This window comes from Tamandua tetradactyla, chromosome 6, assembly GCF_023851605.1.
Source record: "Tamandua tetradactyla isolate mTamTet1 chromosome 6, mTamTet1.pri, whole genome shotgun sequence".
NCBI lineage: Eukaryota > Metazoa > Chordata > Mammalia > Pilosa > Myrmecophagidae > Tamandua > Tamandua tetradactyla.
In genome coordinates, this window is record NC_135332.1 from 161,330,538 (window position 1) to 161,348,073 (window position 17,536).

Sequence of the window (17,536 nt, forward strand, 5' to 3'; positions counted from 1 at the left end):
TGATTGCACACAAAATATGGAATGCTTGTGTTGTATGGTGATTGGCTTTATTAATAAAAAAAAGAAAAGAAAGTTCACCATAGCAAATTTTCTGATTGTAACTGAATCGTCATCAGAAACTACAGGCAGGGGACTCCAGAGACCTCATTTTGTTGATTAAATATTTCACACATGCGTTTACCAAGGACCCAGCCTGTGCAATAGGAGATAGACTAAAGCAAATTGGAGGTAGAGGAACCTCCACTCCCAAACCTTGTGAAGACTCTGGAATCCCACAGTAAATGATCTGACCATTGGAAACATTCCCCATGTTCACAAAACATTAAGAATGTCTGAATGCTCGTAGAACCTACTACCTACCTAATTCTAACAGAGAAGCCATTTTACCTTTCAGCAACTGAAAGAAGTGGGGATGAAATAATTTCCTGAATTGTCTCAGGAGTGGACTGGTAGCAAAACATAGTATATTGCTTATCAAATTTAAAATTTTTATATCAGGGAAGTTTACCAAACTATCAAAAAACAGCCCGAAATAAAGTTTCTATAAAACATGCTTCTAAATTGGTACTAAAGATGCTAGTCTCTTTAGGCTTCTATAGGATTCAGTTAGGCCTTGTCACATAAAGAAATAGATCAAGATTTTGAGGTGGGATTGCTGACAACAGGGCCTGTGTTAAATCTACCAACATTTGTAATAGGTTTTATGGTTTCCAGTTTACAAGTGTAAACTGTATGACAATTTATCAGGTACTGTAATAGTCATAGCTCATTAAACTCACAATAATCTTCTGATACAGATTTTGTTTGAGGTTGTTGAAACTTGAGGGGTGTCAAGAAGGCTTGCCTATTTGACTTTGAAAAAATCACCTTCGTCCTGTTTCTCAGGAAGTCACTCTCCCTTCATAGGTGGTGTTTCCTCCAGGAAGGAGTACATTGTTAGGAGTCAGAAGGCACAGTTGTGGGTCTCACCCCTAAGCTGAACTTGCTGTGTGATATATGATGAGTAATTGATATCTCTGGGTTTTACCTTTCTGATTTGTAAAGCAAGGGATTGAACTTAAAATGACACTGAAGATTTCTTCAAACTTAAGAAATTGTTTTTTTCTGGTACCTACAGTTATTCTTAAGGTTAAACAGTATCCTTTCCAGCTAGTGTTTTTAGAATCACCCTTTGAAACAATTTGTCACCAACTTTTTAGTATGGATTAATTTAGGTGATGATACAAAAGCACTGAAATTTAGAGTGCGCTCTAGTGGGCAATTAAAGAAGGGAAAGAAATAGGAAAAAGGAGAAATACCAAACTTAATTTTCTTCTATTCCATAATTTTCCTTGGGTTGACTTCATCTAACAGAAACAATCTAGTATTCCAACTCTATTTTTGTGCCTACTGTGTGCCAAGAACAGTTCTCACTGTGTTGATCATCAGCTTTGAAATAAGTATATTACAGGGTGCTGGATATAAGACAATGGATATGAAAGATTTTATGCTGTAGATGGGGAGACAGATAACTCAACAAGCAGTTATAATACAATGTGACAAACATTGTGGTATGGGAAAGCTCAGCATCGTAAGGGAGTAAATAGAAAACACACTTTTCCATGGTCGGAAAGAGAAGGATTCCTGAAGCATAGCCAAGGAAAGGCTGAGGAGGGAGAAGAAGGAGCAAGAGGCAGTTACAAGCAGCTACTCATGGAGAGTCCCAGGGTTGTGCGAAGACATCATCTATTAAGAGGAGGTGAGAAAAATTCCATATAGTTGACACTTAGAGGGGAGAGGTAATTTATCAGTAAGTGTGGCTGAAGGGGGAAATGGAGGCCATATCATAACAGGCCTTGCAAGCCATGTTTTGGGGTTCAGTCTTTATCCAAAGAACAAGGCTAAGCCATTGAAAACTATTTTGAAATTTAACTTTTATTATGGTGCTGCATACACATAATACATTAAAATTAATGTATTAATTTTATTAAACTTTAAAAGGTCTTGTATAAAAACTCTCAGCTTCCTAATAGTCTCCATGCCAAAGAAAACCACTTTCAATTCTTTTACCTTCTAAATAATGTGAGTCAATTTTAGACATCATACATCCATTATGATAATGGAGAATTTTAGCTCCTTTATACCCTCTCCTTACAAACTCTTCTGTCTTCCTAATATGATTATTTTATATTTCATTAAACTCATATTTGTATCACTACTTTGTTATGACTATATAAATATTATTCATTGCTGAGTCAAGTAGTAGACTATTACTTTACTGGCTGCTAAAACACATATAATGAATTGGCTTAAGAACAGGAATTTATTGGCTCATGGTTTCAGAGGCTAGAAGACTTGCCTCCTCCTGGGGTTGGTATTTCCTGGCTAGCTGGCAATTTGGGGGTTTTTTCTCATCACGAGGCAATGCACATGGCACTATCTTTTCCCTTCTCTTCTGGGTTCCACTGATTTCCAGCTTCTGGGTGCTCTCCATGGCTTCTCTTTCTGTGGCCCTCTGTATAAGGTCTCCACTAACGGAATTAAGACCATCCTTATTCAGTCAGGTCACACCTTAACTGAAGCAACCTCATCACACGGTTTTATTTACAATGGATTCCCACCCACAGGAATGGATTAAAATTAAGAATATGCTTTTTTTTCTGGAGTATATTAATTGCAAGCCACCACATAGACTATGATTATATTTCTTAAAAATATTCTTGTTTTTCCTGGTATTAATAATTATTTTCCTTGTTAGTATTGCTTAGCTTTCTTTGAATCACTGGCCAGGTTTTCTTATATCCTTCCCTAGCTTTGCAAAAAACCTTTCAATGTCATCTCATCTCCACCTCTTCATAGAACCTGTACTTGAGACATTCTAGGGTGCTGTGTGGGCAAATTTACTTGCTTCCCATTGATTTCTTCCTTTTCAAGTACTTATGTTTGACTTTACCTTTCCCTGCTTTATCATTTAACATTTTTTCCATCAAATTTCTCTTTCCATCTCTTTTTATTTTTGGATTCCATTTGTTTCTAGTTTAATCAAAGGTGGAATATGTAGTTCTGTTTCTGGGCTTGAGTCAACAATGTCCAAAAGATCTGTACTCCTTCTTAAAATTGGAACTCATTAATGAGCTTTAAGTAAGGGATCCTCACATTTGTTTTTGAGAACTATGTCTCTGGCAGCAGTGTGGAGAGTGTGAATCTGAGGGGAATTGGATTAGGTTCAGGGATTTTAATGGGTCACAAGATGATAAAGATTACAGGAGGTCTGTGTAAGGAGGACAGAGTTGTCCTAACTGAGAGGTAATTAAGAGAAAATTCAATAATTCTTGGTAAGTAATTGAATGTGGGAGTGAGAGAGAGAGGTTGAGAGGAAGACATAGCCTGATTTTTAGCATGGAACAGATGGTAATGTCTTTTATGGTAGTAGAGATACCAGAGGGAAATTCAGCTTTGGAAAGGAGTGATAAATGATGTGTTCAGCTTTAGACTGCTGAGTTTGAGGTGCCTTTGACACATTTAAGTAGAGTCACTGAATAGGCAGTATTTATTGTTGTATTTGAAGCCATGGACGAAGAGAAAAATGGAAAAGAGACGAGAGGGAAAATTGGGCAGAAATTGATAAATAGCAATATATGAAGACTGAGCAGAGAAAGAATAGCCTCCAAAGAAACATGAAAAGCTATTAAAGAGAGAAAATGATAACGGTTGCCAAAGAAGACAAGGAAAGAGGGTTTATCCAGTGGTCAAGTATGATAGAATGAAAGTATCATTTGAATTTCATGACATCATGGCCATTGTTGACCTTGGAAAGAACAGCTTCTGTGGACTTGTAGGAGCAGAATCTGGATAAGGAGTGAGTGGGACATGAGTAAATGGAAACAGTGTGTATAGACTATTATTTTCAATAGTTTCAAAAAGTTTTGTTTTTAAGGGGAGGAGTGATAGTACAGAACCTACAAAGAAGCATGGTGTCAAGAGAGGCTTCTTTTTTTGTTATTACTTCTAAGGTATGAGATTTTAAGTATGTTTAAATGTTAATGGAAAAACAAATTAAAGTAGAAATAGGGGTAAATGATTGGATGAAGTCCTTGAGAAAGTGAAAGGGGATTGTGTACACAGTGTAGGTGAAAAGTCTAGATGAGAGGAGGAACACCATCACTTGTAATAATGGCATGGAGGAGGGTCAAGTAAATGTATTAGTTGATGATGAAAAGTTAAGAGAGTTCCTGAATGCTTCCATTTTCCCTTAGAAGTGGTAAAACTCAGGGTCATGTGTTGAGAGTGAAGGAAGAGGTGGTGAAGTCAGAGATTTGTGAAATATGGAAAAGATTTTAAATAGTAAGTATGGAAAATGTGAAATGTGCTAAGGAAACCCAGAGAGATTGCCAAATGGTATTCAGAACCTGGATGAGGCTGGAGGTCATGAATTCATGTTGGCACCAACTGTACAGCAAGCACCCCAGGTTGAACCATGGAGAGGGTAGATAGATTAAAGCAGTATTTAGATTTTATCATACAGATACCTGGGGTTGGTAGGTTTCAATAGAATGAATGCGAAGATGATGAAACGTAGATTATAATTGTGTTTAGAGTGGGGATTAAGGAGAGAAGGTGGATGACAGAGAGACAATAGAGGGTTCTAAGGGACAGGTTGAAATAGTTATAATAGGAAAAATTGAGTAAGAGTCAACATAAAAGGAGATTAAGGTGGGGAGAGAGTAAGATGCCTGAATTTGTGATTTTATAGCTGGAGTAGTTCTAGGTCATGACTAGAACTAGGATGTGGCTGAAGAGGAATGAAAATGAAAGTTATTGCAAATGAAAAGTTAGGGCTCAGAAATTTGGATGGGCATTATACTTTAGTAAAAACTTCACTTTTTGGCTATTTTTATTTCATTTTTTAAAAAATGCTAACAAAAACCCACAATTCATTGGGTATAAAAACAAATCAACAACAAAAACAACAATAAAATAGCTTCTTTCATGGGATGCACGGGTGGTTCAGTGGTAGAATGCTTGCCTTCTGTGCGGGAGACTTGGGTTCAATTTCTGAACCATGTATCCCACCTCCTTCCCCCCTAAAATAGCTTCTCTTTAATCCCATGAAAATTACAGAAAATTGATTTCATGGTTTAAAGCAATGAAATATGAACATAAATAAGGTTGAATTTTGTTTTGAAACTTGACTAAAGTGATCTTGAAATGTTCCAAAATTAAATTCATCTTTAAAGCACTGAATGAAAAAATTTCAAACTTAGTCCATTTTCATCCTCCTTCCAAAATTACAAATGACTGGTACCAATTACAAAATGGCCAGAGTCCTGTGTATGGGCCTTAGGACATATACCAAAAATGACTTGATTGACTATCAGTCCCATTTTTATTTGATGTGAGTGATTAATGGGGCAATTTTATTGATTTTGAACAGTTTCTCTTACTCATTATATGGATGCCAAACTAACATACAAACACAACAGATGGTAAAATGTACAACATCATTAGAAAAGATGCTGCTAGCACACAGGTGGTCTTATACATAAAAGAATGGCATCTGTTATATAGTTCTACTTCTAAAATCATTCATCAACTCACGGGAATAGTTAAAGAAATTGAGAAGAATAGTTTAGGGGAGAGAAGACTTAGAGAAGAGAGTATAATTGCTTTTATGTGATTAAAGAACTATCATGAGTGACAGTACCATCCTTATACTTGGACAAGCAACCCCTCCCTCTTGCCGTGGTAAGTCAGCACGATGCTTTGAGGAACTCTGAGGCTCATGTGCATGGGATTGTGCTGGGACCCGGGCTCCAGGTGGGCAGCTTGATGAATAGATCACTCCTCTTTAATGGGAAGGTATTTCTTTAATGGGATTCTGAGAGATTGGCCATCCAGAATGGTACTGATACATATATTTTGGCCGTTCTCATTGTCATTTGATATAGGAAGTGTTCAGATCTTTTTTGGCCACTAATGATCCCCCACTAGCTCTTGCGTTTTAGCCATTAATGTGGGCCCTTTCATCATCTCTTGCCCTTCTATGGTCTTGTTCTGACCAGGCTGCTCCTCCAGTCTGTTGTACCCAAGGGCAACGGGGGTGGCAGTCTTTAACCTGCATGCCTGCCCCCGTTGGCACTCACTGTGGAAACTCTTCTCCTCCATAGCCTCCATGCATTGTTTCAGGGAGTCCTCCACGTTTGACTGTACTTATCTCCTTTGCAAACTTTCAGCGCTTTTAGAAAGTTGCAGTGTGCTCTTCTTAACAATATCCTCTCTTCATTCCAGTTGATGTGACATTTTGCTCTCCCAGTGCCAGATGAAGGACAGACTGCACTTCTCACTCTAACTATAGGCTCTTAGCCTACCTTCCCTGCTGCTTGTGTTGTGTGCAGTAAACATGGAAAGATATCATATTCTAGGAATGTAGTGATTATGACTTTTTCCAGTGTTCTTCATTTTTTTTATATAGATAAAAATTTTTATATAGATAAAAATATTTCCATCTGGCATCATTTTTCTTCTGCCTGAAGTAACTCCTTTAACATTTCTTGTAGTGTGGGTAAGCTGAGAATGACTTCTTTCAGTTTTGCAGATATCTAAAGAAGTGTTTATTTCACCTTTGTTTTTTTCCCTCAGAAACAATTATACAGGTATATTTAGTTTAAAAAGATGATGGTTTTATTCATACACCATACAGTGCATCCTAAGTGTACAATCAGTGGCTCCTTGTATAATCACACAATTATGCATTCAAAACCACAATCTATATGAAAATATTCCCATTTCTCCCAAAAAGAAAGGAAAAAAACCCCATATCCCTCCCTTATGTCCCCCATTATTGACATTTAGTTTTGATATAATGCCTTTGTTACAATTAATGAAAGAATATTACAGTTACTGTTAACTTAAATGTTAGTTTGCATTAATTGTATTTTCCCATATACCTTCCCATTTAAAAACTTGTAATAGTGACATACATTTGCTCTAATTCAGGTAAAAACTTTCTTATATCTGTATAATTAGTCACCATCGTCATCCATTCTAGATTCTGCTAAGTTGTACAGTCCTGGTTTTTATCCTCTAGCCTTCCTTTGGGTAACATACACGGACCTACTCTTCCTTTTTCAGCCATACTCACACTCAGTTTGTTCATTATGCTTACAATATTGTGCCACCATCACTCAGTATTGTGCTATCCATTTCTGAACATTTATAATTAACCTCATTAAGCATTCTGTACTCTGTAAGCATCAATTGCCCACTCTCTACCCTCTCTGTATCTCCAGATAATGTATGCTCTTGAATTTAACTCAGTTTGCTCATTATAGTTAATTCATATTAGTGAGACCATAGAGTATTTTCCTTTCATGTCTGTCTTATTTCACTCAACATAATATCCTCAAGGTTAATCCACATTGTTGCATGCATCATGATTTCATTCCATCTTACAGCTGCATAATATTCCATCATATGTAAACAATTTGTTTATCCACTGGCAGTTGATGGGCATTTGAACTGTTTCCATCTAGTGGCAATTGTGACTAATGCCACTAATAAACATTGGTGTGCAAATTCTATTTGTGGCCCTGCTTTCAGTTCTTCTGCGTGTATACCTAGTAATGGGATTGTAGGATCTTATGGCAATTCTATACTTAACTTCCTGGGGAACCACCAAACTACCTTCCAGAGTAGCTACATCATTCTCCATTCCCACCAATGGTGCATAAGTGTACTTAGTTCTCCATATCCTTTTCAGCACTTGTAGCTGTCTGTTTTTTTTTTTTTAATAGTCATTCTAATAGATGTGAAATGGTATCTCATTGTGGTTTTGATTTGCATTTCCCTAAATCTAGTGAGGTTGAGCATCTTTTTCATATGCTTTTTATCTATTTGCATTTACTTTTTGAAAAAATGTCTATTCATGTCTTTTGTACATTTTCTGATTGGGTTATTTGTCTTTTTGTTATTGAGTTTTAGGACCCCTTTATATATTCTGGATTTTAAACACCTATTGGATGTGTGATTTGCAAATATTTTCTCCCATTGAGTAGGATGCCTTTTTACTTCCATGACAAAGTCCTTTGATACACAATAGTATTCAATTTTGAGGGGATCCCATTTATCTATTTCTTCTTTCATTGCTTGTACTTTGGGTGTAAGTTCTAGGAAACCACCTCCTACCGCAAGATCTTTAGATATTTCTCTACATTTTCTTCCAAGAGTTTTGTGGTCTAAGCTTTAATGTTTAGGTCTTTGAACCATTTTGAGTTAATTTTTATGATAGGTGTGAGATAGGGATCCTCTTTCATTCTTTTGGATGTGGATACCCTGTTCTTCCAGCACCTATTGTTGAAGAGGGTGTTCTGTCCCAGTTGAGTGGACTTGGCTGCCTTGTCAAAAATCTTGTCTGTAGATGAGAAGGACTATTTCTGAACTCTCAATTTGATTCCATTGGTCAGTATATCTATCTTTATTCCAATATCATGCTGTAGCTTTGTAGTATGCTTTAAATTCAGAAAGTGTAAGACCTCCAACTTTCTTAGGATGTCTTTAGCTATTCTGCGGCATCCTGCCCTTCCAGATAAATTTCATTATTGGTTTTTCTATTTCTGCAAAGTAAGTTATTGGCATTTTGATTGATGTTGCTTTAACTCTATAAATCATTTTGGGTAGAATTGGCATCTTAACTATATTTTGTCTTCCAATTCATGAACACATATTCTTCCATTTATTTAGGTCTTCCTAGATTTCTCTTAGCAGTGTTTTGTAGTTTTCTATGTGTGGGTCCTTTACTTCCTTGGCTAAATTTATTCCTAGATATTTGATTCTTTTGGTTGCTATTGTAATGAAATTTTTTTCTTAATTTCCTCTTCAGATTGCTCGTTACTAGTGTATAGAATCATTACTGATTTTTGCACATTGATCTTGTATCCTGCTACTTTGCTTAACTCATTTATTAACTCTAGTAGTTTTGTAGATTTTTTTTGGACTTTCTACATATAGGATCAAGTTTTACTTCTTTTTTTTTCCAATTTAGATGATTTTTTTTGTATGCTGTATGGTGGGGTCACATTTCATTATTTTTCCATGTGAGTATCCCATTATTGAAGCACCATATGTTCAATTTTTGTTTGTTTGTTTTGCTTGTTTCTTTGTTTTTTGAGAAGGATGCGGACCATGAATCGAACCTGCGTCTCTTGCATGGCAGGTGAGAATTCTACCACTGAACTGCCCTTGCACCCCTGGATGCCTTTTAATTCTTTTTTCTTGCCTAATTGTTCCAGATCGAATTTCCAGCACAATGTTGAATAACAATTGTGACAGTGAACATCCTTGTGTTCTTCCAGATCTTAGAAGGAAAGCTTTCAGTCTTTCCCCATTGAATATGATGTTAGCTGTGGGCATTTCAGATATGCTCTTTATCCTGTTGAGGAAATTTCCTGCTATTCCTGTCTTTCAAAATGTTTTATCAAGAAAAGATGCTGAATTTTTTCAAACACCTTATCTTCATCCCAAGAGGATCATCATTTTGAAAGATATTTTGATTGGGTGTAGAATTCTAGATGAACTGTTTTCTTTTTTTTTTTTTTATTTCCATTTCAGGTCTTGCTCCAGTGTCTTCTTGTTTGCATTTTTTCCAGTGAGAATTCTGCTGTCATCCTTATCTTTGTTCCTTTGTAAGTAATGTGCTTTTTTACTCTGACTTCATTTAAGATTTTCTTACCGGTTTTGAGCAATCTGATTGTGTTTTGTGGTGATTTTCTTCGTATTTCTTGTGTGTGGGGTTTGTTAAAGCTTTTTGGGTCTCTGTGTTTATAATTTTCACTAAATTTGTAAAATTTTCAGTCATATTCGGGATTTTTTTCTTTCTAGCTCCCTTTCTTTGCAAACCCTAATTATATGTATATTAGATTAGACCTCTAGAAGTTGTACTACAGCTCACTATTCTAGTTCGGATTTTAAAATTCTCTTTTCTGTCTGTTTCAGATGGTTTCTTTTGCCATGTCTTCAAGATCACTCAATATTTTCTGTGTTATCTAATTTGCTGATAATTCCATCCATTGTGTTTTTCATCTTACACATTGTAGTTTTCAATGATAGAGGCTTTTTAAAAAATACATCTTCCATGTTTCTACTTGCCTTTTTGAACATATAAATAGTTTTATAGTAGTGCTTTTTTTCTTATCTGCTAAGTCTAATACCTGTGTCAGTTCTGGATTAGTTTCAATTGCTTTATATTTCTCTTCCTTATACATCATATGTTCTTGTGTCTTTGCATGCCTAATAATCTTTGATTGGATGCCAGGCATCATGATTTACCTTATTGTGTGCTGGATGTTTTTATATTCTTGAAAATACTCTTGTATTTTTTTTTCTAGACTAAAATTACATTACTTGGACACCATTTGATTCTTTCAGATTTTGCTTTTAATATTTTTTTTGGGAGCAGCATTTAGTCTAGATCTAATTAGTCCCCTCTACTAAGTCAAGACTCTTCTGAGTACTCTGCCCGGTATTTGGTGAATTATTTCGCTTTCCATTATGGCTGCTGGGATAGACACGATTGCCACCAGCCCTGTCCAATCAATGAATATTGTTCCCTTTAGCCCTTTTGGATTACTCTTTCTCTGTCTTTGGGCAATTTCTTTACATGTATGTGTGCTGGTAAACTCAAGAGGAACTCTCCGAAGATCTCGAAGATTTCTTTCTATATATTTCCCACTTTTCTGACATTCAATCCTGTGATCTCTAGCTCATTGTTCTCCCCATGCTCTCAGCACCATTTTCTTAGCTCAGGGAGCTTCTCAGTCTCCATCTGGATTTCTCTGTTCTGTGCCACAGTTTAGAAACTTCTCAAGATAGTAGGTCATTTGAAAAGCTCACCATGTTTTTTTGCCTGTCTTTCAGAGATCGCTGTCATTTTTTTTTTTTTTTGCCTACTATCTCATGTCTTGAGACCATTGTCTCATATTTTATCTGTTTGTTGTTTCAGTCAGGAGGCTGAAGTTGCCTCTCTCATCATCTTTTACAGACTGGATTTGTGAGGCTGAATAAAGTAATTCACCTGTAATACTCTTCCTTACTTGTTAAAAGAGAGGAGCAAATTTGATCTTCAACTTTTTAAAGAGTGCCCTTTACCGTTGACAGAAAAAGAAAGGAAACCTACAGATCTTGTTTGGACTGTTACCATCTTAAATTGATGTTAATCATGGACTCTTTTCAAAATAATTTAAGCAAGGGATATAATTATTTGGATACTGTACATTATGAAGCTGACCAAACCTCATTTTTTTGTTGCTTTCATGACACTCCTGAAGAGCAACATTGAAAGGATTTGTAACTAGGGATGTTCTCTCATCTAGTAAGTGACTGTTGCTAACCAATGTTAACATTCACAATTCAGAATGGGGATAAAATATACCCTTTTGTAGAAATCTACAGACTGGTCTCTACATACAACATAGTTTTTTTTCAAAGCAATAAAAGACAGCAATAGTTGGATTTAGTCATATATCCAATTATTTTGAAAACAACTCTATAAATTTGTTCAAATAATTGCCAGATATATTTGGGATATGTTATGTGCATATGTGTATGTTCAAAATTCTCGTCTATTTGTTTAGGAAACCCAAACTGGTAAAATCCAGAAGAATTGTACAAACATTGAAGCAACCGTCTATTAAGAATGAAGGAAAGTTCAGGTCTCAACATTTTTTTTTTTGCATGGGCAGGCACTGGGAATTGAACCCAGAGCACTGGCATGGAACCCAGGTCTCTGGTTTGGCAGGCGAGAATTCTACTGAGCCACCATTGCACCACCCAGGTCTCAACGTTTTCTTTTTCCTTTTTTGTTATTACTAAGTCTCAACATTTTTAGCAAGGGTTTTCCAAGTTTTTAATTTTGAAATAATTTCAACTTATAGAACAGTTGCAAAAATAATATAAAACCATACAGAGAACTTCAAAATACTCCCTCTCCCTATGTACCCAAATACACCAATTTTAATATTTTGCTTCCTTTGCCATATCTGTCTGTCTGTCTGTCTATCTATCTATCTGTCTATCTTTCTTTCTATCTATCTTTCTATCCATCTTTCTATCCATCTTTCTATCTTTCTAGTTATCATCTATGTATTTTCTGAACATTTGAGAGCAGATTGCATACATTATATTCTTAGGACACATGCTATGTCCACATGTATTTCCTACAAACAAGGATAATCACTTATATAATCACTTTCAGTGCTGTTATCAAGTTTAAGAAATTTAACATTGATATAAAACATACATACTGTATTGCAGTTTTTTCTTGTGTCCCAGTAATGTCCTTTTGGGCCTTTCCTCCTCCATTCTTAGATCCTATCCAATATCATGCATTGCATTTAATTGTCATTATCCCTTTAGTTTCTTTTTTCTTTAAAAATTGTGGTAACATATGTAACATAAATCTTCCCATCCCAGCGCCTCTTAAGCATACCATTCAGTGTGGGTAATTAAAACACTTCCCATCACCCTAAATGGAAACCCTGCACTCATTTTACATTAACTCTCCATTGTCCCTGCCCCCTTCCCTGGTAAACTTTATTCTAATTTTTGTCTCTGTGAGCTTGAATATTCACTGCTATTTTCTTGGGGTTAACATGGGGCTTAAAATCAACATCCTAAATCTCTAACACTGTTGTTTGCTTTCATACCAACTTAACTTCAGTAGCATATACAAACTGTATTCCTATACTCTTCCATCGCCCACCTTTATGTAGTTCTTATCACAAATGAAATATTTATAGATTATAAGTCCAAAAACTACTGATTTATCATTACATTTTTGAAACTTTTTAAGTCGTATAATACAACGTATATACAAAGCAAGGAAAGAAAAAAGCAATAGTTCTCAAAGCACTCCTCAACAAGTAGTTACAGGACAGATCCCAGAGTTTGTCATGGGTTACCATACCATCATCTCAGATTTTTCCTTCTAGCTGCTCCAGAACATTGGAGGCTAGAAGGAATAAATATTTTTTATCATCACAATCAACTTCTTTTTTCTTTTTTATGAAAAAAATTCATGTATACAAAAAAGCAATAAGTTTCAAAGCACAGCTCAGCATTTAGTTGTAGAACACATTTCAGAGTTTGGCATGGGTTACAATTCCACAATTTTAGATTTTTACTTCTAGCTACTCTAAGGTCCTGGAGACTAAAAGAAATATCAGTATAATGATTTAGCAATCATATGCATTTTTTCAACCCTACCTTCTCTGTATAGCTCCACCATCACCTTTGATCTTCTATCCCACTCTTTAGGGGTACCTGGGCTATGGCCATTCTAACTTTTTCATGCTGGAAGGGCTGTCGATAATATGGGGTAGGGAGATGGAACTATGATGTTCTGGAGAGGCTGGGCCCTCTAGGTTTCAGGACGTATCTGGACCAGGGACCCACCTGGAGGTTGTATGTTTCTGGAATGTCACCCTAGTGTATGAACCTTTATAGAATCCTATATATTGCCCTAGGTATTCTTTAGGATTGGCAGGAATGGTTTTGTTGGGGGTTGGCAAGTTATGATAGGTAGTGAGGTCTAACTGAAGCTTGCATAAGAGTGACCTTCAAAGTAGCCTCTCAACTCTGTTTGAACTCTCTCAGCCTCTGATACCTTATCTGTTACACTTCTTTTTTATTTATCATTACATTTTATGCATTTGCCATTTAGATCCTTTAGGAAGTAAAAAGAGGAGTTACAAATGAAAAAAAACCATAGTACTGGTACTTATACTTAACACCATTTTCTTTACCAGAAAATTTTATTTCTTCAATTGCCTTCAGTCAGTTGTATAACATCTTTCTCTTTCAACCTGCAGAACTTCTTTAACATTTCTTATAGGGCCTGTTTAGGGAGGACAAAGTCCCTCAATTTTGGTTTATTTGGGACTATCTCAAACCTGCCCTCATTTTTGAAGACAATTTTGCCAGATACAGAATTCTTAGTTGGCAGTTTTTGTTTTCAGAACGTTAAATTTGTCTTTCCACTGCCATCTTGCCTCTCTGAGTTGAGAGGTTGGCATAATCTCATTTAACCTCTCTTGTGTGTGAAATGTTGCTTCTCTCTTGTGGCTTTTAGAATTCTCTCTTTATCTTTGCCATTCAACAGTTTTGTTATAACATGGCGCTGTGTGGTTATATTTGGGCTTATCCTGTTTGGGGTTCATTGAGCATTTTGAATGTGTATACTCATTTCTTTCATTAAATTTGGGAAGTTTTCAGCAATTATTTCTTTGAATATTCTCTCTGTCTTTGTCTCTTGTCTCCTTGCTGGGACTCCTACAATGAATATATCTGTATATTTGATGTCCTAAAGTTCCTCAGGCTCTGTTTACTTTTCTTCATTGTTTTTTTCTTTCTGCTCTTCAGACTTATTGATTTTACTAGTCTTATCTTCAAGTTCTTGGATTCTTCCTTCTGCCAGTTCCCATTGCTTTGAACCTCTTAACATAGTTGAAATTTCTGTAGTCTCCAGTTCTGTTTGGTTCCTTTCCACAATTTCCACTCTCAAGTGATATTCTCTTTGAATTCATCTGTTGTTTCCCTGATTTCTTTTAGTTCTTTGAGAATATTTGTGACCATTAAAAAATGTCTTTATCTGGAGTACCCCAGGTCTAGCCTCCTCCCCACTGATGGTTTAATCTTCTTCTTTGTCTGGGCCTCACTTCTGCTTCTTTGTAAGCTTTGTAATCTTTTATTGAAATCTAGACATTTTGATGTTTTAATGTGTTGCTAGAATTTAGACTCTCAAGTGTCTGTTCCTTAAGTTTGTGTCCAGCTAGTATTATAAAGAGTTTACCCTGAATGCCAGGAGCCAGAAGAAAAAAAAAAAACAAGAGAAAAAGAATATGTCTTTGCAGATTGACTTGTGTGAGTGCCCTCCTTCAGAGCTTATCCATGCAGTGAGTTTAGAGAATAGCTCAGGCTCAAGGTGTGAGAGCCTCTCTGGTCCTTTCCACACAATTATCTTGTCATGGTCATGTGCATTTGGCCCTAGGAATTCCTGGTGGACAGGATACAAATCTCCCCTTCCCTAGGAAGAGTTTCCTCAGGGTCCTGGACACTGCACTATATTACCTACAGCCAGCAGTTTCTTGCCAAACCCTAACAAAAACCATATAAAGTCCAGTTTTCTGTATAGATCAATGCTAGATTATGCCAATAAGAACTGTGACACCTTCACATAAAAAATGCGGACTTAACACTCTTCCACAATGCTCTTTACTGATTGTTCCGTGAGCTGCTTTCTAATACAGCGCAAGTTCCGGGATGGCAAGTCCCTCAGGTCACCACCAGACAGATTCAGCAGACACACATACTCCCAGTATTTGCATGAGGGTTACTCTGCTCCCTCTGGAACCAGGACCCGAGATCCATCCTGGGACTATAGCTTGCTCTTTGCTGAGCTGGTGAGGGGGGTGGGGAGGGGCCAGCCAGTGCACTTCGATATACTACTGCTTTTAAGTAACTTTTTTCTTTATTCATTGATCATGATGTCATGCAATCTTTTGACTGTTTTCTAGAGTTTTGAGAAAAGTGTTTCTACCAGTTCTTACTAGTTGTTCAAAGCTTCTGTGGGGGGACAGATGCCTGAAGCTCTTTACACCACCATCTTGATTAGGGTGTGGACTTCTTAGCAAGGATTTGATGTAAGGAAAATATCTTTGATTTTATTTTTAAGGGATATGAAAGACATTAGTGCATAGATGGTCTTGTAACTTATTTTATCCTTATATTCTGTGTGGTTCTCCTATCTTAAATAACGAGTATCTTTAGTATCCTTTGTGTCTCTTCAGTATCCTTAGGACAGAGAATTAAATAAAAAAATAATGAAGGAAGGGGGAAAAATAAAGAAAGATGGGAAAAACCTCCAAAGTATAGTAAGTATAGGTATTTTTTTGCTTCACTCACTCATTCATTCAAGATGTGGTTGATTTCCCTCTATTTATATATTAACTATATATTATTTATATAATATATAATATGTGTATAATAATAATACATATACAATGTAAAGGGAGAAAAAAAGGCATGAATAAGAAAGCGGGACAAAGAGAAAAACGGGGCAGAATAGGTGACTCCAGAGTAAGGCTAGTACTTGAGATGCCATATCTTGAACATTTGCAAATAATGGGTTGAAATGAGCCCTAAGCTTTCTAGCAGATTATTAAATCTTTTTTTGTTATATTTTCTAAAATAGTTTTTTTGCAATTTATGTGCCTAGGAACTGAATATATTAACTTATTTTATTGGCTCATTAACCATAAGGCAATTAGGTTCAGTAATGGCTGCCAAATATCATGAATTTGGCGTTAGCATAGTTAAATTGTAGGCCTTTTATGGCATTATAACAAAAATATTAAGTCCAGTTTTCTGTACAGACCAACGCTAGATTATGCCAATAAAAACTGTGACACCTTCACATAAAAAAAAATGGTTATCTTAATCTTTCTAAGTGAGCTCTCCCTTTGCCTTGCTCCCATTTTAACCTGGCCGTCCCACATGGATAGCCAGACCTTTACCCTAAAGACTTAATGTAGCCTTCATCCTGTCATAACATTTCCCCCCCATCATAACTTTTATTGATGTTCACTCTAGTCATGGCCTTAAGGTTATGGCAATTTATGAGCATCAGTAGCCTGGAAGTAGTCGGAGTTTATTCACTTTAGCCAATAGTTGATTCATTTTCACAGTATTAAAAATCAAAGACAGGGTGGGCCATTGTGGCTCAGTGGCAGAGTTCTCACCTGCCATGCCAGAGACCCAGGTTCGAATCCTGGTGCCTCCCCATACCCCTCCCCGAAACAAAAATCAAAGAGAGATTAATACAAGTCACATATTGTTCCTAACACATGTATTTACCGAGAAATAAGTAGTATAATCATAGTTGTGGGTAAGGGCCCCCTGTTTTTCACCCATGACTCTGTGCTGTGAAGACACAGCTTCAGTCCTTTGAAAGAGAAACTGATACACCCTTTGTTAGAAGGCTTTTTAAATTCACTAATAGGTTAATGTGGGAACAGTGTATGGTTTTAACATGAGGTAGAATAATTTCTGGAGTTCTGTGTAAGGATGTAAAGATGACAGAAAAAGTTGCAGGCCTCAAGGAACTCGGAGTCTGGTGGGGAAGGGAGATGAGTCAGCCAATAGTTGAATTCTAACTTTATGGTATTAAATAAAGACATATAGGCACCTAAATGAGACACGGAGTGAGAGAGGTAAGGGAAGTTCTTCACTTAAAGAACTTTGGAGGTCTTCAGGCCTGGAAGGAAAAAGCTCGTTTCGTGGAATTAAAGAAATTACTCAAATTGGGCCTTATTTACTCCTCAGAACTCCTGTGTGGTGGCCTAAAGCTTCCCTCTTAGCATTCAGGCAGGACTGTAGTTATAGCCATTCAGAGACACGAGAATTGAATTTACTTTTAATAAGAAAAGGCTACCCCATGCCTTGGCAATTTATTCTGGCTGCCAATTTCAAAAATTTGGGGGAGGATTAGTAATCTCAGTGAGACAGA

General features: G+C 36.4%; 1 long non-coding RNA gene across 5 annotated transcripts in view; it reads left to right on the forward strand.

Moving 5' to 3' along the window:
* The window catches only part of LOC143688977 (uncharacterized), a 194,603-nt gene that overhangs the window by 26,715 nt on the left and 150,352 nt on the right, over positions 1-17,536 (forward strand). For 2 of the 5 annotated variants that reach the window (XR_013178423.1, XR_013178425.1), the window contains exon 1: positions 1,690-1,738. The exons of 1 other annotated variant lie outside the window; for it this stretch is intronic. This is a non-coding gene — a long non-coding RNA (uncharacterized LOC143688977). Of the gene's footprint in view, positions 1-1,689; positions 1,739-3,831; positions 3,993-17,536 lie in introns of those variants that run through there. 2 more of the 5 variants (XR_013178424.1, XR_013178427.1) reach the window with 1 other exon arrangement.